Source organism: Panthera pardus, unplaced genomic scaffold (assembly GCF_024362965.1).
Source record: "Panthera pardus isolate Hobbes unplaced genomic scaffold, ASM2436296v1 HiC_scaffold_5, whole genome shotgun sequence".
Classification (NCBI taxonomy): Eukaryota; Metazoa; Chordata; class Mammalia; order Carnivora; family Felidae; genus Panthera; species Panthera pardus.
In genome coordinates this window covers 7,355,726-7,382,229 of record NW_026526980.1, presented here as the reverse complement: position 1 = coordinate 7,382,229, position 26,504 = coordinate 7,355,726, and the positions used below count along the sequence as shown (strand labels likewise).

General features: G+C 47.5%; 1 protein-coding gene across 7 annotated transcripts in view; it reads right to left on the bottom strand.

The window, feature by feature from the left end:
* The window catches only part of MRTFB (myocardin related transcription factor B), a 201,054-nt gene extending 193,726 nt beyond the window's left edge, over positions 1-7,328 (bottom strand). For 2 of the 7 annotated variants that reach the window (XM_019468630.2, XM_019468636.2), the window contains exon 1: positions 7,290-7,326. The gene's annotated coding sequence lies outside the window, so the exon portion shown is untranslated. Of the gene's footprint in view, positions 1-7,289 lie in introns of all 7 variants that reach the window. The other 5 variants (XM_053894394.1, XM_019468632.2, XM_019468635.2 and 2 more) reach the window with 5 other exon arrangements.
* Positions 7,329-26,504: the final 19,176 nt, after the last annotated feature.

The window sequence follows — 26,504 nt, the reverse complement described above, 5'->3', positions numbered from 1 at the left end:
CTATCTCAAGCACACTGATTATCCCGTTGGCATTGAATCAGAGCTTACTTTTAACTTCAATCCCAACACTTGACTGTTTTTCTCCATGGTTTCTTTTTTTCCTCTTTCAACGATGAAAGGGGTAAGAGTGGGAAAAAGAAAAAACCCAGTGGCCTCAACCCATGTTGGCCTTGGTGGTGGAAGCAGCAGTAAGTGATGAGTCTCTTGCGTTCTTGTTTAATTCCTCCAACATCCTTACACAGAATGCTTCCTTGTACAGGTTCAGGAAGTGAGGCTAAGAGAAGTCAAACAGACCTCCTCAAGTCCAAGGGCTAATAAATGCAGACACGGATTTCAACTGCAAGCTTGACCCTCAAAGCTTTCTTTCTCTTGGGCGAAAATGTACACGGGAATTTGCGGAATTTGAAGTCTCTTAAAAACTACTTGTAACTTCGGGGTCTGTCAATTTCTGTACTCATACAGAAAAACAACCTCCATACATACAGGCAAAACCACTTAGAAAAGATAAAGAGAAGATCTCACCAAAGCAACAGAAAAGATAAAATACGTAAAATAAATTTTAAAAAAAATTGGCAAAACGTATGTAGGAAAAAATTTTAAATGCTCCAGAAGGACTCAAAAGTAAAACCAAACAAATGAAAAAACTACACAAGGTTCTTGGATGGCAAAATTCAGTATCAAGGACATACAAATTCTCTCCATAAAATTAGTTTATAATTTTAACATGATCTCAATTTTTTAAAGCTTTTTTTTTTCTGGAACTAGACAAAATGATTATAAAGTTAACATGGAAAAGTGAACAAGCAAGAATTTCCAGGAAAATGAAGGGCAACGGGGGAAACTAAAACAGTTTATAAAACCAATAACGTGAACTGGTGTCTGAATACAAAGACTAACGGAATAGAACAGGGAGTCCACAGATGGGCCCCAATACACGTGGAAGTTCTAAATACAATAACGGTGTATTGTATTCTGAAACAAATGGGTAAAGATAGCTGGCAGCTACATGAAAAAAGATAAAGGTGAATCTATATACCATCCCTGAACACCAGAATAAATCCCATATACTGTATATCAAAGATTTAAGAGTAAAAATGAGGGGACCTGGGTGGCTCAGTCGGTTAAGCGTGCAACTTTGGCTCAGGTCATGATCTCACCGGTTGTGAGTTCGACACACTCCCCCCAACCGCCTTCAGGCTCTGCACTGACAGCTAGGAGTCTCTGGGACCTGCTTCAGATTCTCTGTTTCCCTTTCTCTCTCTGCCCCTTCCCTGACTTGCGTGCACTCTCTCTCACAAAAGTAAATAAATATTTTTTAAAAAGGAGTAAAAATGAAATCATATAAGCACTGAAGGAAAACATGAACAAATTTCAAATTCTTGGCGGCCTTTCTGTGACGCAAAATCTAGACACCGTAAAAGATTAGAAAAAACTACCTAAAATTTAAAGAAAAATCTTTTAACCTTTCTCTATGCCAAAATATATGGACATAAATTAAAAAACAAATAAACTGGGGGAAAGCGCAACTCACATCCCAAAGGGCTAATCTCTCTGATTTATACATTCCTAGAAACCGGTAAGAAAAAGGCAATCCAAAAGAAAAATTACAAAGGGTATGAACAGGTAGTTCATAGAAAAGGAAATAGAAATTGCCTTTAAGCATATGAAAAGATGCTCAGCCTTATTCATAATCAAAGTAAGGCACATTAAGACTACAGTGTTATCATATTTCACGTATCAGAATAATAAAATCTAAAGGTTGGGAAACACTGCTGGAGAGCCCCTGGAGGAACGGGTACCATAAATGCATTACTTGCAGGAGTTCAAAATGTACAACCCTAAAGAAGGGGAGAATTTATCAAAATTATCAATGCATTGCTCAACGAACCAGTAGTCTCACTTTGGAAAGATATCCCACAGATATACCTCACATATATGAAATGTGTACAAGTTTATTCACCATGGCATTGTGATTGTTAAGGGGCTGAACAAAACTCAAATAGGCATCAATAGTTGATGCACAGGGGCTAGTTCAATAAACTATGGCACAGGCATACACTGGAATATTCTGAAGCTATTAATGAAGTGTTTTCTACACATTAATATGGAAAGATCCCAAAGGTATGTGAACTGGCCAAAAAGCAAGGGGCTGAATAATTTACAAGGTATGCTATATTTTATATACAAAGAAGGAGGTATGTATACTCTGCTGGTATTGGCTTGTGTCTACACAAAGGAAGATCTGTAACGATACAAATAAAAGAGGTTATTTATGGGAAGAGAGGACAGATTAGATCACAAGAGTTGGAAACCAGACTCCTCCAAATAAGCTGTTTTAATTTTTGAACTACACGAATATCTTACCTATACAAAAATTATTTTAAAGCATTACAAGTGTAACCTGGGGCACATGGGTGGCTCAGTCGGTTAAGCATTCAACTCGGTTTTTGGCTCAGGTCATGATCTCATGGTTTTTGAGTTCAAGCCCTGAGCTGATAGCCTCATGCTGTTAGAGCAAAGCCTGCTTGGTATTCTCCGTCTCCCTCTCTCTCTCTGCCTCAACCCGACTCTCTCACACGCACTCTCTCTTAAAAATAAACATTAAAATAAATAAATAAATAAATAAATAAATAAAATAGATTGTATCTACCCGTTTTTTTTTTTAAGGGTAACTCATAGAAAGAAGAGAAAGAGAACTACTCATTAGCCAGAGTCAAAATCCAACAAGCATTAAAAAAGAGAATTTTCTCTGAAATTAGATATCGACAAGCAATTTTAGTGTGGCCATCACTAAAAGCTATAAAAGACAACGTAATCTTTTTCTCCAACCAGTCTGAAGCCTACAATTATAATAATCCATAAAAAGAGCTATTTAAAGGGGCGAGGAATTACAAAGGAGAGAAAAGGAAGGGGCAATGAAAAGGATGCCTTCGTCTAATGGTTCTCATAGTATGGCCCTGGCCCATCAGCATCAGCATCACCTAAGAACCTGGGGAGAAGGCCCCGGCCCCGGCCCCGAGTTACTGAACAGGAAAACCCTGGGAGTAGTGGATGAACATAGCAATTCCTATAATGCACACCCAAGTGTGAGAGCCACTGATCTGGCCCAGCGCTCCCCACACATTCATGTGCATCACTTGGAAGAGGATTTTGTTAAAAGGAAGATCCCAGTTCAGTAGGGTCTAGGATGGGCCCCAGAGTCTGCATTTCAAACAAGCTCCAGGATGCTGCTGGTTTGGAGAAACACACTTAGAATAGGTGAGGTCCCCCTGGGGGAGGCGAGAGGCAAGCAGTCTTCTTGTGACTGACGGTCCTATGGAACCTGCCCTCAACATCAGATGGAAAAAGTCCTTACACAGGATTTCTGGCTAAGAGAAACCGTGCAGCCTCCCATAAAAAAGCTGTACCTAACATGTAGTAAATATATTTCCAAAAATATTTCTTATTAAGACAATAATAACTATGAACTGTTGAAATCCACTTTAAGGATGTCCCATCCGAAGAAACTGTCAATTATGAGTGCACTTATGACCATTCCAAAATGGAAAAAAACAAAAACAAAACAAAACCATATTCTTATATCTGTTGGGTTACACTGTCTGATTAACTTTACCGCAAATCCATTAACCACACCATCTGCTCTCCATGAAAAATCACCCAGCATGTTTCTTTCTAAAAATCTTATATAAATTTGTTCTGGGGACACCTGGGTGGTTCAGTCGGTTGAGGCTCCAACTTTGGCTCAGGTCACGATCTCATGGTTCATGGGTTCGAGTCCCGCATCGGACTCTGTGCTGACAGCTCAGAGTCTGGAGCCTGCTTGGGAGTCTGTGTCTCCCTCTCTCTCTGCCCCTCCCCCACTCATGCTATGTCTCTGTCTCTCTCTCAAAAATAAACATTTAAAAATTTTTAAGAAAAGTTGTTCTTATATTTATAAGTACTGATTTTTCATTTGCGTTACATGGGGGGGGACTTTTTTTTTTTTAAATAGGAATCTTCTGAGTAAAGGATTCTAGTTCAGATGGAAGTATCTAGAAATGTGTCTTTTCATTTTGCAAGTCATGCTTGAGGTAAATTTTTTGGCGTTAAACATTAATCAAGGTGCTGAAATCTGTACACATTCCCTATGTCACTGAAGGAAGACACCATCAATTCTGAGACATACTATTATTTCATGTGCCACTAAGAAAAGTTGCCAAATCATGACATGCCAATTTTAAGATACCATTTCATTTTAGAGATGCATCTTAAAAAATAATGAAATAGCTTAATTATAAAGCCCAAAGATATGTGCATAGTAAGTCACTCTTTTTCATCTACAAAGGCATGATTTTTGCCCATTCAACAATGTATCCCTACACCTAAAAAGTGGAAATTTCAATATCTATGCAATTCATATTATTTGTTCCATTTTTGTACATATATTTTTTTTAAGTAGTGATGAAAAAAAGTCGTGAGAAAAAAAAAAAAAGAGGGATGACCTCTTTTTACCCTGCAACATGATACGGCTTGCTCAAAGTAATAAAAGTTAATTACTCTCAATCTGGAGGATTTTCCCATCTGTAAGTATTCAATTTATCTATCTCTAGTCAATTTAAAATACATTATCATCCTATTCTGACAAGAGCCTTTACTTACATGCTTGTTTCCACCTTTCAAAAGTAACAAGCAATGAACAATATGCATCGTACAGCATCTTCTCCATTCAACAATAAGAAAAATAAATTGGTTTTGCAGATTTAACAAGAGTTGAAGAAATGTACGGTGTTACACTATAGCTATATGTGACTCTGAGTTGAACTTCGTGACTCAGTTGCATTTTCCTCCTGGCAACAAGATGAACAGTTTCAAACGAAAAGACAATTTCTAACAAATCACACTCGCAGGACTTAGGACCTATGTGATTACAGGACATTCTACACCTTTGAATTTGCACCTCTGAATCCATCTACATCTTCTAAATTCTCTATTATGGATATCAGCAAGAAAAAAGTTATTTAGTAAGTGGTTACACTAATTTATATTTTACTTTAACTCAGACTCTTTAGTTATTCTACACATTGTCACTGTCACTTCCCAAATCCATCCTACCTCACACTGCTCACTGATTCAGGTGTTTAGTGTCAGCATTTCTAACAAGAATCACAATTAAATAAAGCAAGTTTTTAGGCAAAGGGATATAGGTATGAACCTCTCTCCCGTCTGAGATTCTAGAATAATCAATGAGAGCGTTACTAGCCAAGAGCCTGCCCTTCTGATACGTCAGATGCCTCAGAAAAGAATAGGGGAAAAATTTTTTTCCCCACAAAAGTTGTCAGTTAAAATCTGCCCCCTTTCCTGTTATAACTGAGTAGACCATGGACTGCTGCTTAGAGTGGATCTCAGGGTGGGGTTGTTAGTGTCCCTTAAGAGACATGTTTAGATACAGAAGTAACTGGGGGACACCACTGGCATTTAGTATTTGGGGACCAGGATGCTGGACTGACTTCACACAATGCATGCAACAGATAATGAAGATCCATCCTGGCCCGGAAAATCTTTTAAATGTCCAGCCAGATTAATCACTATAAACAGGCATTACTTTAGAACATACTACCGAAAAGTTTTTAATAAGGAATTATGGGGAAACCCCAGTGATTTAGGAGAAGGTAGCTAAAATGAGAAAAGTTGAGATAAAATATGTCTGAAATTAGTGGCCATAGCCTGACATCACACACTGCTAACATATAGTTACAAGGTCACAATACTGAGCATATTAACTAATGAGATATCAGCACTGAATCCAAAAATTTCAATCTAATATTTTATTCGTTATCAGTGATAAGTGGCAGGAATCCAGCACCGTGCCTCAAAGCTTGTGACACAAAAGGTGCCATTCAATGTGGACTGAAAACACAGCATCCATGGAGGGCTTATATAATATTATTTGCGTGTTGGCTGAATCTGTAATTTACCTTGACATGTTATCCTTACTGCAACCTAGGCTCTTTCTCCCTTTATTATCATAAACAGGTTATCCCAACACTTAGGTGTCTACCCCCCACCCCTTCCCCGCCCATGCCAGGGTCCATCTATAGCTTCGCTCTTTCCTTTTCTTGTGTGAAATCATCCCTGATATTTTTACTGCTCTTCAATCTAAACATCTTCACTGGAAGCAGCTGCAAGCACCCGGTACAAGCTCTCTTCCAGCACAGCAGTGTGTGCGAGATGTAAACGATAACGGCAATGTGTGTCATAGATGGTTCTTTTATTTCTCCCTTACACTTAAATCGGAGCATCACGGTGATGTTCAACTACGTGTGCAGGTAGGTTACACTGTCGATGAGTTTCATGGTAGGGAGGTAAAGCGGGCTTTGCGAAAGTGTGCTGCAAAGGAGAGGGGTCTTGGTTCTAACAAGGCTGAGAGCACCACAGCTTCCAAAGACTGTAATCATGTGCTCAACGACAATCAAACTTCAAAGTTTCCTTTGCTTACAGCAAGCCCTGCACTCCAAAAGTCCACTTCCATTCAGCCTGACAACCCATCCCTGGCACATACTCGCTGCTCTAAGACCTCTTCTGGGGTCGTGCAGGGTCATACAGGAGTTCTTGACCATCTGGGGGTCAGGGACCCTTCTGGGGATATGACCAAAACCAAAGACCCTCTCCCAAGACACTGCTATACCATGCTGCAGCCAGTTCCGGGGGGTGGGGGGCTCCACACACCTACTGCAGCCCAACTCGGACCCCAGGAAGACTTCAAGTCCTAAAACCCTGAGAGTGGGCGTGGAGACAAGGATGGGAGGCAAGGACGGGACGTGGGGGCTGGAATCGGTGTGCCTGGGTGTGAACCCCCCACTCCGGCGCTTCCCGCAGGGTGACTCTGGGCAGGGCGCTTCGCCTCGCTGTGCAGCCCCGGCGCGGAGCAGCGCAAGTTAAGTGCCCGGCATACTGTAAACGCTCAATAAATCGTGCTGCCGCGGCCAGCGGCACCGCGTCCTGGCGTCAACCCCGCCGCCGGAGGGCACCGAGGCGGGCCCCGGGGTCGCACCCGAGCGCGGGGACCGGCTGCGAAGGGGACTGGCCCTGGCGGCTCCGCGGCCCCGGCCCGGCCGCCCCGCCCCGCCTCGCCCGCGCGAGTCCCGGGACGGCGCGGACCGGGCGGCTCCGCTGCGGCCGCCGGGCACCCCGCGGCGGCCGCCCAGGACGCGGACCGCTCGCCGGGCCCGCTCCCCCCGCCCGGCCTCGGCCTCCGCCGCTCTCACCCCCTTCTCAGTCCCCAACGGCCGCCACCGCCGGCCGCAGCTCACCTCCAGGGCCGCCGCTGCCGCCGCCGCCGCCGCTGCCGCCACCGCGCGCGATCTCGCGAGACTTCGCTCCCTTCGGCGCTCCCCCGCCCTCCCCGCGGCGCCGCGCCGCAAGCGCGGACCCCGGCCTGGAACCGACACGGCGCGGCTCTCCAGAAGCCGCCCCCTGCCGCGGGGGTCAGGCGTAGCAGTGCTCGCGATCCCCCGCCCCGGCTCCTGCAGCCATTCCCCTAGGTCCGTGACCGCGAAGGGTTAAAAGCCAGGTGCGCGACGGTCGACTCCCCTCACCTGGCCGGCCTGGTGCGCTTGCGCATGCGCATGCCCGGGGCCCTGGACCTGCGAGCTTTTGCAGAGTCTCGACCACGGCGACAGCAGCAATCCTAACCACCGGTCTTGGGGTGCTTACTGTGCCCCGAGTACTTATGCAAGTCCCCATGGGTTCTCACAACAACCCCACGAAGTGGGCATTACCATCCTCCCCACTCCAGAGAGGAAAAAACGACTAAGTAACTAGCGCCAGCTCACACTGCGAGGAGTCTGACACCCAAGCCAAAGCCCCATTTTTCTGCCTCCGTGACAACCCCAGGCGCTGGCCTTGGCCATCCTTTGGCTGAGGGCGCCGAATCTCATCGGCCCGGTCTTTACTTACCTCCCAGGGTTCACCAAGGGGAGAGGGGCGCTCCTAGGTGGCCAGTTGCTACAATCTATGAGCTGCTATCCAGAAAATGCTTATTACACGACCTCCCTAAGGCCTCCCCCTGCCAGACTCAGCATAGGGCCCTGAAAATTATGTGACTATTTATATTCTTATATTCAGTGGTCTCCTTTTTAGACTGGTGGCATTTTGATTGTAGAGAGCCCCGTGGAGTGGGACACAGGACACAGACCTAGAATGTACATGATGTTAGGGGGCACAGAGAAACGTGTGTCTCTTTCCTAGGGGTAAACTCTTCACGTATAATTGTTGCTAAAGCAAAGGGGCTAGGATTTATTGAGGACATTTCAAGGGTGCCACCAATATTCTTCCAAGTTAAGTCCTAGGAAAATGGAGACTGGCGAAATGGAGAAATTGGCCTGAGGCTCCGTAGTGAGACAAGATGTAGACCTAATCCGGAGTCCAGAACCCAGTACTGCCTTGAACCAAAGTCCCGTGAGTGAACATAGGCTGGCTTATCTGGGCCAGCAGGCTGCTGGGAAAGCAAGAGCCTTGGAGGTTCTAGAAGCTCCTGCACGTCGCATCAGGGGCCACACGGGCTTACCCAGCCGACCTGACAGTCACATCCACATTGGCAAACATTGGCCTGCCCATTCTCCAAGCCTGTCCACCCACTCTAGCAACAATGTCATTCTTTACAGGCCAGATGTTATGGGTGCCCCTCCGTGTGCCCAAATAACCCAATCCACCTGATGGAGGAAGAAGTGAGAAAGGCAGGGAAATCGCCCCTCCTGGGAAGCTACAAGGTGCCAAGTCCTGCTCCAGGCACTATCCATTCATTAACTCATTTAGTCCTCCCCAAAACCCCATGTGGAAGGTATGGTTGTCCCCACTGTAGATAAAAATTCAAGGAGCTAAGAGGGGAGTGAAACTGCCCAAGGATATACAGTTAGTAAGTGGGAGGGCTGGGGTTGTACCTTAGGTGGGTCTGTCCCCAGAACCACAAACTTTGGCCTCCATGACTAACAACATTCTTCAAGACCCCCAAATGCCTGCGTTCTCACAAAGCTGAAAACCTAGAAATCTCCTGAGCTCAGGGCTCCAGTAGAAGATACTGTGTGAGATAGAATAGTCTCATCTAAAATAAGGATATAGGGGCACCTGGGTGGCTCGGGCTGTTAAGCATCCAACTCTTGGTTTCAGCTCAGGCCATGATCTCACGGCTTGTGAGTTTGAGCCCTGCACTGGGCTCTGTGCTGACAGTGCAGAGCCTGCTTGGGATGCTCACTTTCCCTCTCTCTTTCTCTCTCTGCCCCTCCCCTGCTCGTGTTCTCTCTCTCTCTCTCTCTCAAATAAATAAATAACTTTAAGAGTTAAAAAAAAAAAAGGATATAAAGAGGTTGTTGGGAGGACTAGCCAAGTTAATATATATGAAGCACGTAGAAAAGTACCTTGCACAGATTAAGCTCTCAGCAAATTGTAGCTATTATTACCATAGGTGCCATATCTGTGATGTTTTATTCTTTCCCCATTTCCCAATATAAACTCCCAATCGAGTTGGAGGATATGACCTTATTTGCTCAGGCATAGGAAGAAAATTAGTTTCTAGCAACAATAAATGCTCTTTAATGGACAAAATTACCCCCACACTTCCTCTTGATGGTGGAAAGAAACCAGACTTTTCTGAAGCTCTGATGTGCTCTCTCTTCCCTGTTTCCTGGGGGGGTGGGGGCCAGTCTTATAACAGGCTCCCTCATTAGGAAAAGCTACTCAAATATTTTTAAGTTGTTGGCAAAAACAAAAAGAAATCCGACTTCGGCTCAGGTCATGATCTCACAGTCTGTGGGTTCGAGCCCCGCATCGGGCTCTGTGCTGACAGCTCATAGCCTGGAGCCTGCTTCGGATTCTGTGTCTCCCTCCCTCTCTCTCTGCCCGTTTCCCACTCACCCTCTGTCTCTCTCTCTCAAAAATAAATAAACATTTAAAAAAAAAAGCCCTGGGGTGATTCTAATGTACACACCTCTGAGGTATAATTTTCAAAAAGCACTATTAAAACGCCTTTGAGGAGCACCTGGGTGGCTCACTCTGTTAAGTGTCTGACTGTTGGTTTCAGCTCAGGTCATGATCTCATGGTTTTATGAGTTCGGGCCCTGCATCCGGCTCCATGCTGGTGGTGAAAGCCTGCTTGGGATACTCTCTTTTCCTCTCTGCCCTTTCCCCACTTGCACTCTCTCTGTCTCTCTCAAAATGGTGGAAATAAATAAATAAAACCTAAAAAAAAATAAAATGCCTTTTGAGCCAGGAGAAATTTTATAATGTGATTTATTTAATGCTCATTCATTCAATAAAAATGTATTAAGCACTTAAGTGTCAGTTACTGTGTTAGTAGCTGTCAGCAAGACAGGCACAGCCCATGCCCATGTCACATCGATGGCATAGAGGAAGAGACAGGTTTTAATTAAATAATTCAACCAATAGGTGTTGAAACATTGTGTGATAAATAGAATGAGAAAGAAGAGCAAATGACCAAAAGAAGAGAAGAAAGAAAGAAGAAAGAAAGAGGAAAGAAAGAGGAAGGAAGGAAGAAAGAAAGGGAGAGAGGGAGGGAGGGAGGGATGAAAGAAGGAAGAAGGAAAGAAAGAAAAAGAAAGAAAGAGGAAGGGAGGAAGGGAGGGAGGAAGGAGGAAGGGAGGAAGGAAGGAAGGAGGAAAGAAAGAGAGAAAGAGGAAGAAAGAAAGAAAAGAAAGAAAGAAAGAAAGAAAGGGAGAGAGGGAGGGAAGGAGGAAGAAAGGAGGAAAGAGGAAAGAAAGAAAGAAAGAAAGAAAGAAAGAAAGAAAGAAAGAGGAAGGAAGGAAGGAAGGAAGGAAGGGGAAAGAAAGAAAAAAAGAAAGAGGAAGAAAGGGAGAGAGGGAGGGAGGGAGGAAAGAGGAAAGAAAGTGAGAAAGAAAGAGGAAGAAAGAAAGAAAGAAAAAGAGAGAGAGAGAGGGAGGGAAGGAGGAAGGAAGGAGGAAAGAAGAAAGAAAGAAAGAAAGAAAGAAAGAAAGAAAGAAAGAAAGAAAGAAAAAGAAAGAAGGAAAAAGGAGAAAAGGCAGGATGGATGGAAGGATAGGAAAGAACTGGCTTGAATGGAGTTCTCAAGGATCTATCCGAGTGAACGAGGTAAGGAGAGGGGAAATCATTCTAGAGACAGGGACAGCATGGATCAGCAAAGAGTAGGTAGGTAAGTGTTGGTAGCTGGGAAGGCAGGGGGGACTGGGGATTTAAGAGGCATCCCAGACCTGTACATACTGTGAGCACATGGGGACAATGGAGAGGAGAGAACCCAAGTGGAGGTGGAAGAGTGTGGTGACCTATGACATTGGTCCCCACATACCCATCCTGCCCCGTTGGTCAATTCAAACTCTTTATGGAGTCCTATCACCCTGCCCCGACCCCCACCCAGTGCTTGGGCAAGGATGGGCAGACTGTAGTGACACAGCTGTCATATCGCTAGCCAATCTATTATAAGCCCTGGCACCCCAGAGTGGAAGCAGGATGCAAGTCTCCTGCCTCCCTGCAGTTAGGACAGGGGATATGACGCAGGCCCGGGTGGCCAGATACATCACGTGAGACAGAATCCGTCATGAGCTTCGGTTCTGTTCAAGTGACTGGTGGCCAAAGCAGCCAGGTTTGGGCAGGGCAGCTGCAGGGTTGAACTCCCGATGGAGAAGCTGACGGCAGTGGTGGTTGGGGTGACAGCATTAGCTCCTGGGGCCAGGCCTGCAGTGTGGTTTGGGGCATTTTTCCTAGAAGCTTAGCCTCAATCTCTTTTCTCCCGCCCTTGCTATGATTCTGTGGGATACCTAACTTCCTTTATTACATTCCCCTTTCTGCTTAAACCAGCCAGTGTTCCCACCAGGAACGCTGACCCCTCACAAGCCAAAGCCAAGTGGAGCCAAAGAGACTTGGAAAGAGACACACTAGGGCAGCAGTGAGCAGTGAGAAAGCATCAGGAAGCCAGTTCACTCTCCCTGCTTTCCACTGCCACCCATGGTTCTCCCCACAGCTAGGGTGGATAAGTTACATAAACTTGGGATGTGTGTATATATATATATATACATATATATATATATATATATATATATATGTATATATACATGGGATATTACTTTAGCTTGGAATGTTATATATAACATCCCAACATATATATGTGTATATATACGTGTATGTGTGTGTGTGTGTGTATGTGTGTGTGTGTGTGTGTGTGTATATATATATAGCCTTTAGCCAGGAAATAAAAAAATAAAAAGAACTCAAATCCAGCTCCTCTCTCTGGCCTTGAGCAAGCTTCTGAAGTCTCACTTTGAAATGAAAATGAAGTTAATGATGCCAGCTTCATAGAGTCTGGCAGTCAGCTGTGCCATTCACCCGTGACTTCTGGCTTCCCACCTTCTGGGCTCCTGCAAGATGGGTACTTCCTGGTAGGGTCATGTGACGAGTCCCGGCCGAAGAGTGTTTTCAGAGGGATTATATGTCTGCTCTGTTGAGCAGAGCCCCCCACCCCCCCCCCCCCCCCCCGCCAATCCACTGGGGCCATATAATGTGAGCAAAACCCAAAACTTTACAGTTGGAAGCCACTGCGGATTGGGGGTGGATGGTTGTCCTCTCGTGCGCTAGCCTATCATGACTGATGCATACGGTGTGGCCATTGGCTCATTTATTCACCTGCCATGGTCCAAGCCCCAGCTAGACACGAAAGAAAGGTCAGGCCGCGATCCTGAAGATTCTGGCTCAAGATGTCTGGGGTGGAGCCCGGGCCTCTGCAGTTAGGTGGGGCTTCTGGGCGATTCTGATGCACTGGCAAGCCTGAGGTCTTTGCCTTGCTACTGGCTCATCATGTGATGGGAGAGTGGGACAGGGTCCCTACCACCGAGGGCCACACAGACTGCTATCTCACACCTCTGTGCTTTGACTCATGCTGGTCCCTCTGCCTGGCATGCCTTCCCTCCATGCCTACCACCATGCCTCCAAACACCAGCCAAGTCTTCAGACACGCAGTTTGATGACACCATCCTAGTGGCTGTGGCCATTCCCCACAGCGTGGGCCTACAAACAGCCTGGCATGTGCCTCCTCCCTTAGATTGCAGCCTTGTGGAGGGTGGGGCCTTGGCTTCCTTTCTCTGGGCCATCTGTCTCGCACTGTGGAGGTGGGGAGGGACCTGTGCTAAAACATCGGCCATAGCCACCTTATTACAGGGCTCACCAAAACCAAAGCCCTACAGCTGACAAGAGAGACCCTCCCAAAAAGACTACTAGCAAAGTATTTTCGAAAGCACGTTCGGGATTCTAATCCAGCCCCTGCCGCTTTGTAGCTTTGTGACCACAAGCACCATAGTGAATCCCTTCTGAGCCTCAGTCTCTTAGACGTCAAATGGGACGAATCACAGTACCTGCCTCACACAGCTGTTGTGAGAAATCAGTGAACTACAAGAGCCGAATTAAATTCCAGCCACCTTCATCACTGTTACCATTATTGTCACTGTCTCCTTCTTCTTATTACCTCCTACAGCTACTGAGCATGCCCCCATAGCTGTCATTATTAATATAATTACTCACCACATTTTCCCTCCCTTCCTGCCAACCCCGAGTGCCTGTGCTAAGCATTCTTCCAAGAATGGAGAGTATTCTTGGAATTCTCGAAATGAGTTCTTCATTGTCTTCATTGATGGTTCAGTGCCCACAACGGTTTAGCATCCCTAGTTCCCCCCGGGGAAGTTGGCCAACCTCAGGAAGTTGGTGGCTGTCAATACCTTTCCATCCAGGCTACGTGGATACAGCTAAGAAAATACAGGCTCTCCTGAGACTCCCTCCCTCACGGACTTGCCTTCCTCCGGCTCTGGGACACTCTGGGTTCATTCCTGGTTGGCCCAGCCACTGTGAAGCTGGCCCCCACCCCTTGCTATGGGAGTGGCAGGATCCCAGTCAAATAGGCCTGTGGACTTCTGGAATCACTGATAACACTAAAACTAATCATAACAATAAGAGCACCTGAAACGGGCTTACATCTTTCTTCCCAGGGAGAGCTAAAAGAGGCAGGCTTTTGAGTTTCCGATCATAAATGCTCCTTATGCCATGAGAGTAAACAACTCCTGCCTTCCTTCCTTATCTTTCATACATCCGGAGCATAGTGGGCAGAAGTTGGGTTTTGAAGAAAACATTCCTGAGGTTTCATGCTGAACAACTGTCCAAGCTGGTATGAAAAGGAAGGGAGAAACAAAATCCCCCCACACCCGAAGTGTTACAAGAGCAGGGAACTGACCGAATAAAAACCAAACCTCCGACGACAAAATCAGGGAAGATGTCAACTAGGTTTTTCCGACTGAAGAGTTTCTGCAGAGCCGGCCGGCCTCGCAAGGTTTCTGCTAGGATCCCCTTTCAGGCGAAAGGCGACAAGTTCTGTGAAGAGGGAAAGAAAGACGGGAAGTCAGAGGAAAAGAGAGCAGCTCACATGTTGGGAGCAGGAAGGGCCGAGATCAAGGAGGCGATAAGAAGGCAGCCACAAGAGGCAAGATGCTTGCAGCCAGGGCAGCGGTCAAGGTAAGAGGACCACTAGGTGAGATTTTTCTCTAGAGGGCTGGAGCGGAAAACAGGAAAACGTCCTTCCTCCTCGCCAGCTCCCCAAGACTTTGTTGACAGATAGCTGCTCAAACAAATTTGTATTCTCATTTCAACTGACTCATTTGGCTGGAACAATAAGCTTACATTCCAGAGCCTGGGCTGACCTCATGCACCCCACTGCCCGTAAAATATTAACTATGTAATTAGTGCTTTTTGCACTAAGAAGGACCATGAAATCTGCTGGGTTCTCTTCCGTCTCGCTTCCGACAGCAGCTTTCGGCATTCAGGGCTGTGTTCTCATGTCAGTCGTTCCCAGGGGAGAAAGGAGGGAGGAAGGGATGGGACGGAAGCATGTTTTACCATTTATCCAGATTGAAGGATCAGCCCTCGAACGAAAAAAAAAAAAAGTTGCAAATAAAGAAAAATACAAAGATGGAGGGAGGCTGTGGTGATGAGTTGAAATCAGTAGTCTGGTTATAAACTGAAGTTTTAAAATAAATAGACAGATAAAGATATAAATACAGAGGTGTGTGTTTGCACGGACTGATACACATATTTCTAGGCTCTGAACACTGAGAGGTCCTAGAAGCAAGGATGCCTCAGTAGCAATGAGCACCCTTAACACTCGTATCTTAGTTTCTAAGCACCATACTCCAATCAAAGGAACCAGGGCTCTGGGCAGAAGCGGTTGCTTCCAGAGCCGGGGCAAGGAAAATACAAGACGAGCCAGGAACACCATGCAGTGCCAGAAAGCAATTTAAGCAACAAAAACAACAAAAGCCAATAGTATTGGATTATAAGCCTTGAAGGGAAATAAATACCCTTGAGTTCATATTGATGGAAAGAAGGAAATATGGAAGGGAGGAAGGCAGGATGGGAGGGGGTCTCCTTAAAGAAGAATGACAATAAATGGAGACTGAAGGAAGGAAATAAATAAAAAATCACCATGAGAAAAGCACAGGAAATAATTGCTACAGTAAGATCCACCCACGGGATGCTAAAATTTAAGTGGGCCAAAGTTTGAGGAGAAACAGGGTAATCTTGAAGTACCCCTTCCAAGATGTTTATTAATTATAACAGGAACGCTAGTAACCTCACGGCAAAGAAATCCTACAAACACCACATTAATCAAGCGATTGAGGTTAACGTCACTAGTACTAAGTTATGTTTTTATGTACCCCTGATACAGTTTGACAAAAAAGGCACTTCACCTCTGTGGCATCCTCACCCAGAACTTGTAACCCCTGTCATATACGGAAGAAAACATCAGATGCACCCAAACTGAGGGACATCCTACAAAATACTTGGCATGCATTTTCTTTAAAGTGTTAAAGTCATGAAACTAACATAACACTGCATGTTAACTATACACACAAAACAAAACAAAGCAAAACAAAATAAAACAAAATAAAAAGTGTCAAAGTCATAAGAGATGAGGAAAGCCTAAGGAATTGTCACAGACTGGAGGGGACTAAAGAGACATGACTGCGGTGGGGAACCCTGGACAGGAATAGGACCTCAGAGGAAAAAACTAGTGAAATCTGAACAAAGTCTATAGGTTAATTAATAATATTGTACCCATGTTAATTTCTTAGTTTCGATAATAATGCTACAGTTTAAAAGATACTAACATTCGGAGGTGCTGGGTGAAGGGTATAGGGGAATACTCTGTTGTTCTTGAAAATTTCCATAAGTCTAAAATTGTTTGAAAATAAAAAGTTTTGGGGGCTTCTGGGTAGCTCAGTCAGTGAAGTGTCTGACTCCTGATTTCGGCTCAGGTCATGATCTCACAGTTTGTGAGATCAAGCCTCACATCAGGCTCTGTGCTGACGATGTGGAGCCTGTTTGGGATTCTCCCTTTCCCTCTCTTTCTGCCCTTCCCTGCACTCCCTCTCTCAAAATAAATAAACACTAAAAAAAAAAGAAAGAAAGAAAGAAAGAAAGAAAGAGGCCCTTAAGAGCTATCTGTTTCAAAAATTAAAAAAAAAAAAAAAGTGGGGGGGGAGGGGGTGCCTGGGTGGCTCAGTGGGTTGGGCATCCAACTTCAGCTCAGGTCATGATCTCACGGGTTGTGGGTTCAATCCCCGCATTGGGCTCTGTGCCAACAGCTTGGAGCCTGGAGCCTGCTTCGGATTCTGTGTCTCCCTCTCTCTCTGTCCCTGTGCCACTTATGATCTGTCTCTCAAAAATAAATAAACGTTTAAAAAAATTAAAAAAAAAAAAGAGCTATCTGTTTCTTGGGGGAGGGATTTGAGGGGGAGTTTCATTTGACAACAAGACAAGATTTCCAACCTCAGAGAGCTTTCTCCCTAGGGGAGGAGAGCAGACTCCAGACAAGTACCAAAAAAAAAAAAAAAAAAAAAAAAAAAAAAAGAAAGTAACAGCAAGCTGTGCCAAATGCTGTGAAGGAAGTCAGTCAGGGGGGTCTGGGAAAAGCATTTCTAAGGTAATGACTCCATGACTGAGACCTAAGGAATAAGGAGCTGAACCTACCAAGGACAGGAGAAGAAGAGCCCCAAGCAGAGAGAACAAGACGAGCAAAGCCTGGAACCAGGAAAGATCTTAGCGTGTTAGAAGAGATGGGGCACAGATCACCAAGAATACTAGGTCATCCTTTGACTTCAAAGGAAATCCTAAATCCACAGGAGACACGACCACCTCTACCACCCATCCTGTGTCACAGGGTCCTCCCCCAAATCCTACCCTACTGGGTAGGGATGAATGAAACCATCACCATTACCTACAAACCCTCTCTAAACGGCAATAACGAATGGAGTGTAATCATGGGCTGCGGTCTCAATGTTTGTGCCCCCTCTCCCCCCCCCCAATTCATACACTGAAACCTAACCCCCAAGGTGAAAGTGTTAAGAGGTGGGGTCTTTGGGAGGCGGTTAGGTCATGACAGTGGCGCCCCCAGGAGTGGAATCTGTGCCCTTCTAAAAGGACCCCGGCGGGCTCCCTCGCCCCTTCCGCCAGGTGAGGACACAGAGAGAAGATGGCCGACTCTGAACCCGGAAGTGGTTCCCTCCGGACACCGGATCTGCCGGCGGCGCCTTGACCTTGGGCTTCCCCGCCTCCAGAACCGGGAGAAATCAATGTGGGTTGTTTGGGAGCCACCAAGTTTATGGTATTTCCGTGAACAGCCTGCTGGGACCCAGACACCTCACCAGGGTTTTAAGGTCGAGTGAGGGCGCGTGGCTTAAGTCACAGCGGCGGGGAAATCAATCTCTGTGCTGTTCTTCTCCCCTGGCAAAACCCGCCGTGAGAGGAAGAGCCCAAAGGGGAGGACTGTTTCTCAGCAGAGCACACTCCTGAGAGGAGAGGCCCCTGCACGCCACGTCCAAAGCGGTTTGCAATTCGAGAGTTGAGAAGTAACGAACTGTCCAGAGAGGGAAAACTAGTGGAGAAGAGTATTTGGGAGGGAAAGTAAAAGCAAGGACGGAGGGGACGATGTGCAAGGGGACTCCGAAGATACCTGACGACCGCTTGTAAGTTGTCTGTATTGGAAGTCCCTTCCAGAACCCCGGCCCCTGGCCAGGCTCTACCGCAGGCTCAGGACTGGTGTGCCTCTGCATCTGTGCGCGTGTCCGTGAGTGTGCACGTGTGTCTGTCTGTCTGTGCCCGTGTCTGTGTGTGTCCGTGAAGGAATGTTTGTGTCGGTCTGACTCTGTGCGGATCGCGGTGCCTGTCCAGGCTTGGGCATGTCCTTGTTTTTATGTGCTTCTGTTTCTAAGTCTGTGTGTGTCCGCGTCTCTGCGTGTCCGTGCCTGGGTGTGTTGTGTGTGTTGGAAAAGGCAGCAAGGGGCTGAATGGCTGCCAGAGGGAAGACAGATGAATCGCCTTGAGAGGCAGAGGGAGAAGCTGGCGGAGCCAGGAGGAAGTCGGGGCCCAGGTGACAGCGAGAAAGGCCCCAGGAGTTCAGTGACATCCTGGCAAGGACCTTGGAATTTCCCCGGGGTTTGGAATGCAGTGGGAGTGGGAAGTCGGTGGATAATTATCTAAAGACCTCAAAGGGCAGGAGGACCAGCCCCCAAATTGGGCCCCGGCTCCCAGCATCTTATCCTCATTTTGCAGCAGAGAAAACGGAGTCTCTTGGCCAAGACTTTCTTGAGACCGAAGAGGAACCCTCAATCGCTGGGCTTCCAGAGGCCCTGAAAACACCGAATCATCCCACACTGAGAAAATCATCCCTTTCTATCACTTTCAATCTCTCTGCTGAGAAAGCCTGTGGTTGGCGCTGCTCTCTCTTTAACACCTCTTTTGTTTACCTTTTTCGAAAGAAAATCTTTTTTCTTTAGTATCAATCAAGAGCACCCCAGCCTAAGGCACAATGGTTGGAACACAGTCTCTCACGGATATACAGAAATACAGCTCGAGGGGCGCCCGGGTGGCTCAGCCAGCGGGGTGTCCGACTCTTGATTTCTGCTCAGGTCACGATCTCACGGTTCATGGGTTCTAGCCCGGAATCGGGTTCTGTGCTGACAGTGTGGAGCCTGCTTGAGATTCTCTCTCTCTCTCTCTCTCTCTCTCTCTCTCTCTCTCTCTCTCTTTCTCTCTCTGCCCCTCCCACGTGCTTGCTCTCCCTCTCAAAATAAATAAACTTAAAAAAAATTGAGATTTTTGTGATATCATAGGTACATTCAGGAGAGCTTTTGTTCGTTTTCTTGCTTTGAATTTTTATTTTGAAAAGAAAATCCAAACCCACGGAAAATTACAAGAAGTGTACAATAAACTCTCATACTCTTCAGCTAGAGTTACCAACTGTTTACATTTTGGCACATTTGCTTTCTTTCTGTGTGTGTAGGTACACATATATACACACATGTGTAATATGCACACATACAGATGAAGACACGTGTGTATACACACACACACACACACACACACGCACATACACATGCGTTAAAATTTTTTTTAATATTTATTTATTTCTGAGAAAGAGAGACAGAGTGGGAGCAGGGGAGGGGCAGAGACAGAGGCAGACACAGAATCCAAAGCAGCCTCAGGCTCTGAGCTGTCAGCACAGAGCCCCATGTGAACCCACAAACCGTGAGATCACGACCTGAGCCGAAGTCAGACGCTTAACCGAATGAGCCGCCCATGCACCTTACACATACACACACTTTTAAAAAATAAAACAGGAAAGATCTACAATGGAATCAGCCCTATACTCTTCATTTTCCGGGGCAATGGTTCTCAAACGTCTCTGCACATTTGGGGAGACTTTTACAAAATGCCACCCCCACAGGTGCTGATAGAATTCAGGTGGAGTGAGGTTTAGGCTTCAGAATGTTAGTAGCTCCTAGGAGGATTCAAAAGTGCAGCCAACAGTGAGAACCACTGTCCCATCTTTTTCTTAAAGGTAAGCCATTACACTCACCTCTCAATCTTGAAACCGCTTTTTTCTCAGAAGAAAAATAGTGGGAATAAATTGCCACTATCATCACCCCTTATCCCTAAATACTTCATGTATCTCCTAAGAGCAAGAAAGGACGTTTGCTTACATAACCAGAGCATAATCACTAACCTCGAGAAATTTCATAGGGACACCAAGCCAGCATCTAACATTAAATCCATATTCAGAAGTTTGCGAACTGTCCCAATAAAGTCATTCCAGTAATTGTAGCTTTTGTGATCCAGGATCCAGTCCAGAATCATGTTGCATTTACATGTCTTTTCTCTTTCCTCTTATTTAACCTAAGGCAGGTCCTCAGTCTTTCTTAGCCTTCCGTGACATTGCCCAAACTCCCTTTTTAACCTCGGGAAACTCAGAGACTAGAGCTAATGGCACCATCCAGCTGGAATGCAGTCGACTTTTGTCTTCTGCGTATTTATCTTTCTGGTCAACTGTTTACGGCAAGTGACACTCATTTCTTATTTATGGTGGTGAATGTGTGTGTGTGTGCATGTGTGTGTGTGTGTGTTTAATTTACAGAGTGAGTGAGTGTAAAGGGAAATATAATTAAGGAAATAACAGAACAGGCAGGTCGATCTAGCCCAGGTCTTCCCGAGCTCAGCACTATTGCCATTCGGGGCCCGATAATTCTGGCTTTTGGGGGCTGTCCTGCGCAACGTAGGATGCTTAGTGGCATCCCAGGGCTCTGCCCATTGGATGCCAGTAGCGCCCTCTGTTCCCCCTCTGGTCGCGACAACCCAAAATGTCTCCAGACAAGTGGCCAAGCGTCCCCTATCCACAGGGAGGCAAACTCGCTTGGTTGAGAGCCACTGATGCAGCCCCAGGCATGAGAGAGGAGGGTGAGCAGCTGAAGTTTGGGAATCTGTAGTGGGGCGCTTGCCTCTGTCCACTCAGGGTAAGTGACGCTTACGTCCCACTTGGGCCTTGTCTGGCGCTCCGGGAGCCACGGCAAAGCAAAGGGAGGTGGGGGTGGTCTAACAGGCAGAAAAAAGTAAACCGAGAAGAAGGAGCTAGGAAAATCATACTGTCACCTGGAATTAAGTCTCCTTAAGCTTTGTGACCCCTCACAGAAGTTCTTCTGCCCCGATAATTCCTTTTAAGACACGAATTGGATCATTTCAGTTCCCTGATTAAAAGCCTCCAGTAACTTCCTATCACATGCTGAGTAAGAGCCAAGGACCAAGTGGACCCCGCAGGGTGATCTCGCGCCTCTCTTTCCCTTGGGGTCCACTCGACCTGCTCCCCATCACTGTCTTCTGCAGCCGCTCTGGACCCCTCTCTCTCCAAAGTCTCACCATGTTCATTTCTGAACGAAACTCTTTGCATTGCTGTGTCCCCTGTGTGGCATGCGGTGTCCTCAGATCTTTGTAGGGCTGGCCTCCTGTCATCAGGTCTCAGTTCAGCTGTCACCTCCCCCTAGCGTGCCATACACAGGAGCCCTCTCTCCCAGGGTCCTCTTTGCACTTTCTGTGGCAGGCACTGTTGGCCAGCTGACCTGACTTTCAATATCAGCTCCCTTCTCCTTCACGGCCATCCAGGCAGAGGTGCCCATTGGACCCCCATCTGGCCAATGACAGGTCCTGGCATCACCCCTCTCCCTCTTCCACCGTCTGCTGGATCACAGGGCCGACGGCTGGAGCAGTGCAGCCATTCTGTGACCAGGAGGAAAAGACAATGCGAATATCAGATTCCTGAGCCAGAGGACCAGCACCAGCATCCTCACTGTCTGTTCCATGGAGGGAAATAAATCCCAAGGGTTTACACCACCAGGATTGGGCTATCGGATACTTGCGGCCAAAACCACCCCTGACTGAAATTACTCTGTTAATTTAGGTGTTTGCTTTTTGTCCCTGACGTCCGCTTGAAGTGCTGTGAGACAGGGATTCATGTCTGTCTTATTCACGATTACATTTTCAGGGCCTGGGCACGGCGCCTGACTCAGGATAGAGCCCCATCACTATTAACCGGTGTGCTCCCCAGTTCTCTCACACATCAAATAGGGACAGTCACAGCACCCTAACAGATTGTAAGGACAAGACGAGTCAGTGCAAGCGTAGTGTTTACAGCAGTGTCTGGCACATAGTCATGGCTCAGAGTTGACTTAATGACCTCATTAACGTGTGGAAGAAAGGATTCCTTCTCTCTGTGATTTTGCAGCAGTGGCCCTTGGCTTTCCCCCCTTCTCTTCAAATCAAAGCTGTGTTTACTTGGTGCTGACAAGTCAGGCTATCGATTAAGAAACGTGACCACTGTGGTTGGAAGAAATTCACGCCTTTTACAGCGAGCTGTTGGATTAGCACCTTGAGGGAGTGGAGAGAAAGACAGACACCGAGACACAAAAGGGTAGAGCGAATAAAGCCTGGTATATTCCAAAGTTCAGGCCAACGAACGCTGGAGACGAAACCTAATATGGGATTGTGCTGTTGCACGCCGTGGGAGAACAGAACTGTGTGTTATAACTCACGCTTGGCTAAAGCCACTTAGAGGTAAGTTGGAGGTTATAGGGACAGAGAGTCACCACGTGTTGGGAGGCGTCGGGGGAAAGGGGTTCATTCATTCATTCACTCAACACAATATTTATTGAACAGCTGCGATGTGTCGTGCAAAGAGGGATCCGGCAGGGGAAACAGCGAGCGCCCGCCTTGTCTGAAACGATCGGGTGGTTCTAAGGGACCCCACAATCATTTTTCCCTAGTTGCCTTGCAACCAAGGAGATGCCACTCCACATCTCAGATCCCACGTGACATAGCTCGTGACTAATATTACCGCTACTAACTATCATTTTCCAGTATTTCCTCTGTACTAGGTGCTACGTTGACACCCCTTTACCATGGTGGAGACCATTTGCTAGGCATCTCTCCAGCATTCGTTTCCTTTTTCTTTACAAACAGAACAAAAACAAAAACAAACCTCCCTTTTATTCAGGGTCACACCAAAGAGCCCGTATCCCCAAATAAAACTGGCACCAATCTTTATGATTAGCACCCAACCACACATCCCAATGAGCACAGTGAGGTAGGGATTAATATCATCCCCATCTCACAGGTGAGCAAACCAAGGGTCAGAGAGTTTAAATGATTTGCCAAAGGCCATAGGGCTTCTAGCTGGTGGTAGCTTGGTTCCAGAACCCACGCTTTTTATTCTTTCGGTGTATTCTCAGGCACACAGAAAGCACATGTACACCTCTCCCATTTAACTCTCCCAGGAGCCTCGGCAGGGAGTGTAATGGGTAAGATCTTCAAATATCTGGGGACATATGTTCCCTAATCAGCCAGCTGGCTTCCTTCCTTGAACCACCTTCCTCCCCACTCCTAAAGCTAATCCCTTCCAGGCCAGTGGAGTGAAGAGCCTAGAAGAAGAGGGAGAGAGAGAGAGAGAGAGAGAGAGAGAGAGAGAGAGGTGGGGAAGCAGTCAGCTGCATCTGGATGCCCATCTAGGCAGGACTCCTAGGAGAAGATTGTTAGGGTGTGGGAAAAGCCAAAGGCAGAGAAGATTGTGCATCATTTCCCATATGGGATTCTACGAAGAGACATTCAAATAAAATCAGTACACAACGCGGTTAGGCAGAGGGAGGGCTTGAATTTCGCATCCGGAAGGTTCCATGTGCCCTGTGGATGGATAGAGAAAACAGCTGATGGTGTTGATGGGTGGCATTAATGGGAGTTGCTCTGGGAACGGTGAAGTGGCCACAGGGTGACCAGAGACGACCATGGGCAAAGTGGGTGTGGCAGCCAGACCACAGGGGGAAACTGGGCACCGGAAAGAGCTGAGGTAGGGCTGGTCAGCTGGGAGGCACCCTGAGTGGACCGAGTGAACCGCCAGCTGTCTAGCTGTCCGCCAGTTGTAGACCCAGCAAGTGCGACCTGCTGGGACATGAGCAGGACAACAGGAGTAACAGAGGCCACCTCCCAGGATTATGAGGGTACAGCAGGAGCTGTGAGGGCGTGTGACAGAGGTCAGACGCTAGACACGGGACTTCGGACCTCACCCTTTCTTCCATCCTGCCGTCTTGCCACAGCCGCTGCCGTGAGCGATGCCTAGAGCCGTGGGGACCTGGGTGGTGACTCAGGGACAGGAAAGAGACAAACAGGCCTCATTTTAATGCTTGTCCACAACCTGGACCTGGTTTTTTAAGGTGAGCCTCGCCTAACCAGCAGTCGGTGTTTATTGATACGTAGTAAGTCAATGACCAAATGAATAAGTGATGAAGGCCTTTCCCAGGGACTTTGGGAGTCATGGAAACCTTTCCGGCAATACCCTCCTGTGAGAGGATGAAGACGTGTGTATTACAGGAGGGAGGAAACAGTTGCCTGCAGATTTCTTTTTTTAGCCCAGCACCGAGGGGATTCTAAGAGGGGACAGCCAGAGTTAGAGCACAGACGAAGGGCCACCAACTGGTGTCATGTGAGGCTCTGGCCTGCTTTTGGCAGGATCACCAAAACAGCAGAAGGGAGTCACTCTTCAGGCTCCGTTCAGATGTCACCTCCTCCCGGAAGCCTTCCCGGATAGCCGCCCGCCAGGTTGACATGCCTACTCTGTGCTTCTCTCTACGGACCCCTTACCTAGAACAGTCTGCTCATCGCGGTTCTCCCTTGAAGGTGAGTGCTGAGAGCCAAGGTGGTGTCCCATTTGAGTTTCCCGTGGCCCGAACACTGGGTCTGGCCCCCGGTGGGCATGCGAGAAATAAGAGGAGCGGTTCACTGAGCGCTCCCCAAGTCCCAGGCTCTGCGCCAAGCGCTTTAGCTACCAGTGCCTTCCACCGGCTCAGTAAGCTCGGGAGCCGGGGTGGCCTGATGATGCCACGGTACAGGTAAGAAAGCTGACGCCAAGAGCCGCTAAGAAGCTTTCTATCTCTCTCTCTCTCTCTCTTTTTCAATTTCTGCATCCTTCTCTTCCAGAGCGCCTGGCCTAAATTCTTGAGGTTTGGGAACAGCACGGAAGCTCAGGGCGACGGTGCGGTCCGCCTGGGTGGTGGCTGGCCGGGTGGGTGGGGACGAAGACGGAACAATGGAGAGCCGGCACATGGTAGCAATTGGCCTCTGTGCCTAGACCACCCGAGGAGCCGGGCCCCTGGCCTCCGAGCAGGGAGCGTGAAGGGCGCCCGCTGTCGGTGCCGTCTGCGAACGGATTTGGAACCGACGGGCGCAAGGCAGCCGGTGGCGGTAGGCCCCTGAAAGCTTCTGGCGGAAGGAATCGGGCACAAAAAGCAGCGACCTCAAAACCCCAGCCACACATCTGGACGTGTGCAGAGGGGAGCGGACGGGGGATGCTGACGGTGACGTCTAAATACCAGCCCGAAGGCCCAACAGGGAAGAAGATTCCGCCCACCCCCTCCAACCCCCCCCCCCCCCCCCCCCCCCCGCCGCACCTCCCACTTTAGAGATGAATAAAATAGAGCCCCGGTTCTGCTGTTCCGGGCGGAGCCGCCCCCCACCCCCACCCCCCATCTCAGGACAGACTCTTGAAGTTCCCCGGGTGGGGGGGTTTTCCTTTGTGGCCTTTCCTGCCCACGCTCTGGGCTACCCGTAAATCTGACCCTGTCCACGGCCAGCGGGCCTCAAGAGCTGGGAGACTCACGGGGGCAAACAACTTGACAAAAACAATCTGTCCCATAAACAAAGTCGGTGGAAAGCGTCCAGCCCCACACAATGGAGCTAATCTTCTGGGCACACATTTCCCGTCCAGGGTATTAGCGTAGACACCGCTTCCTCCTAGGTGGAGGTACGCCACTTGGCCCGCCGATCCAACAATAATAATGCTCTGTAGATCCCCAGCTCCCCCCGTCCGAGGCATGGTGGGCAGGAATTCACAGGCAGGGAGCTGAGCCTTCCCCCTTCTTTCTTTTCTTAAAGAAGCCCTGTGGGTTTGGAGGCAGGGTCACATCTGGAAAGAACAGGGGTGCACAGAGCATCTAACCCCGGGTCGTGATTCCGCGCCACCCCTGCCCGGCCCTGAGCTTTGGGGCAAGTGATTTAATCTCCTGGAACTGTAATTTCCCCATTGTTCAAGGGGGATGGTGTAAAGATGCCCAAACTCACTCGTACTCAGGGGGACGTAAAATTAAAATATCGAATGGCCACTATCAAAAAAAAAAAAAACCCACAGAAAATAACCCATGTCGGCAAGGATGTGGTCGTACACCCTTGGAAGCGGTGTAAGATGATGCAGCTGGAGAATAGTATGATGGTTCCTTGGAAATTAAAAACAAAATTACCACGTGGCCCAGCAATCCCGCTTCTAGGTCCATACCCAGAAGAATGCTGTGCTCCCAGCAACATTGTTCAGAATAGCCAAGAAATGGAAGCGACGCAAATATCCATCTATGAATGCACTGATAAGGAAAATGTGGTCTATCCATTCCACGGACTATGCTTCAGCCTCAGAAATGAGGGAGATCATGTCACCCTGCTACAACGCGGATGACCCCTGAGGACATTGCGCTAAGTGAAACGAGCCGGGCATAAAAAGACAAAATGGTATGTTTCCACCCATACGTGTTGTCTAAAGTAGTCAAATTCATAGGAACGCAAGGTCGAATGCTGGTTGCCAG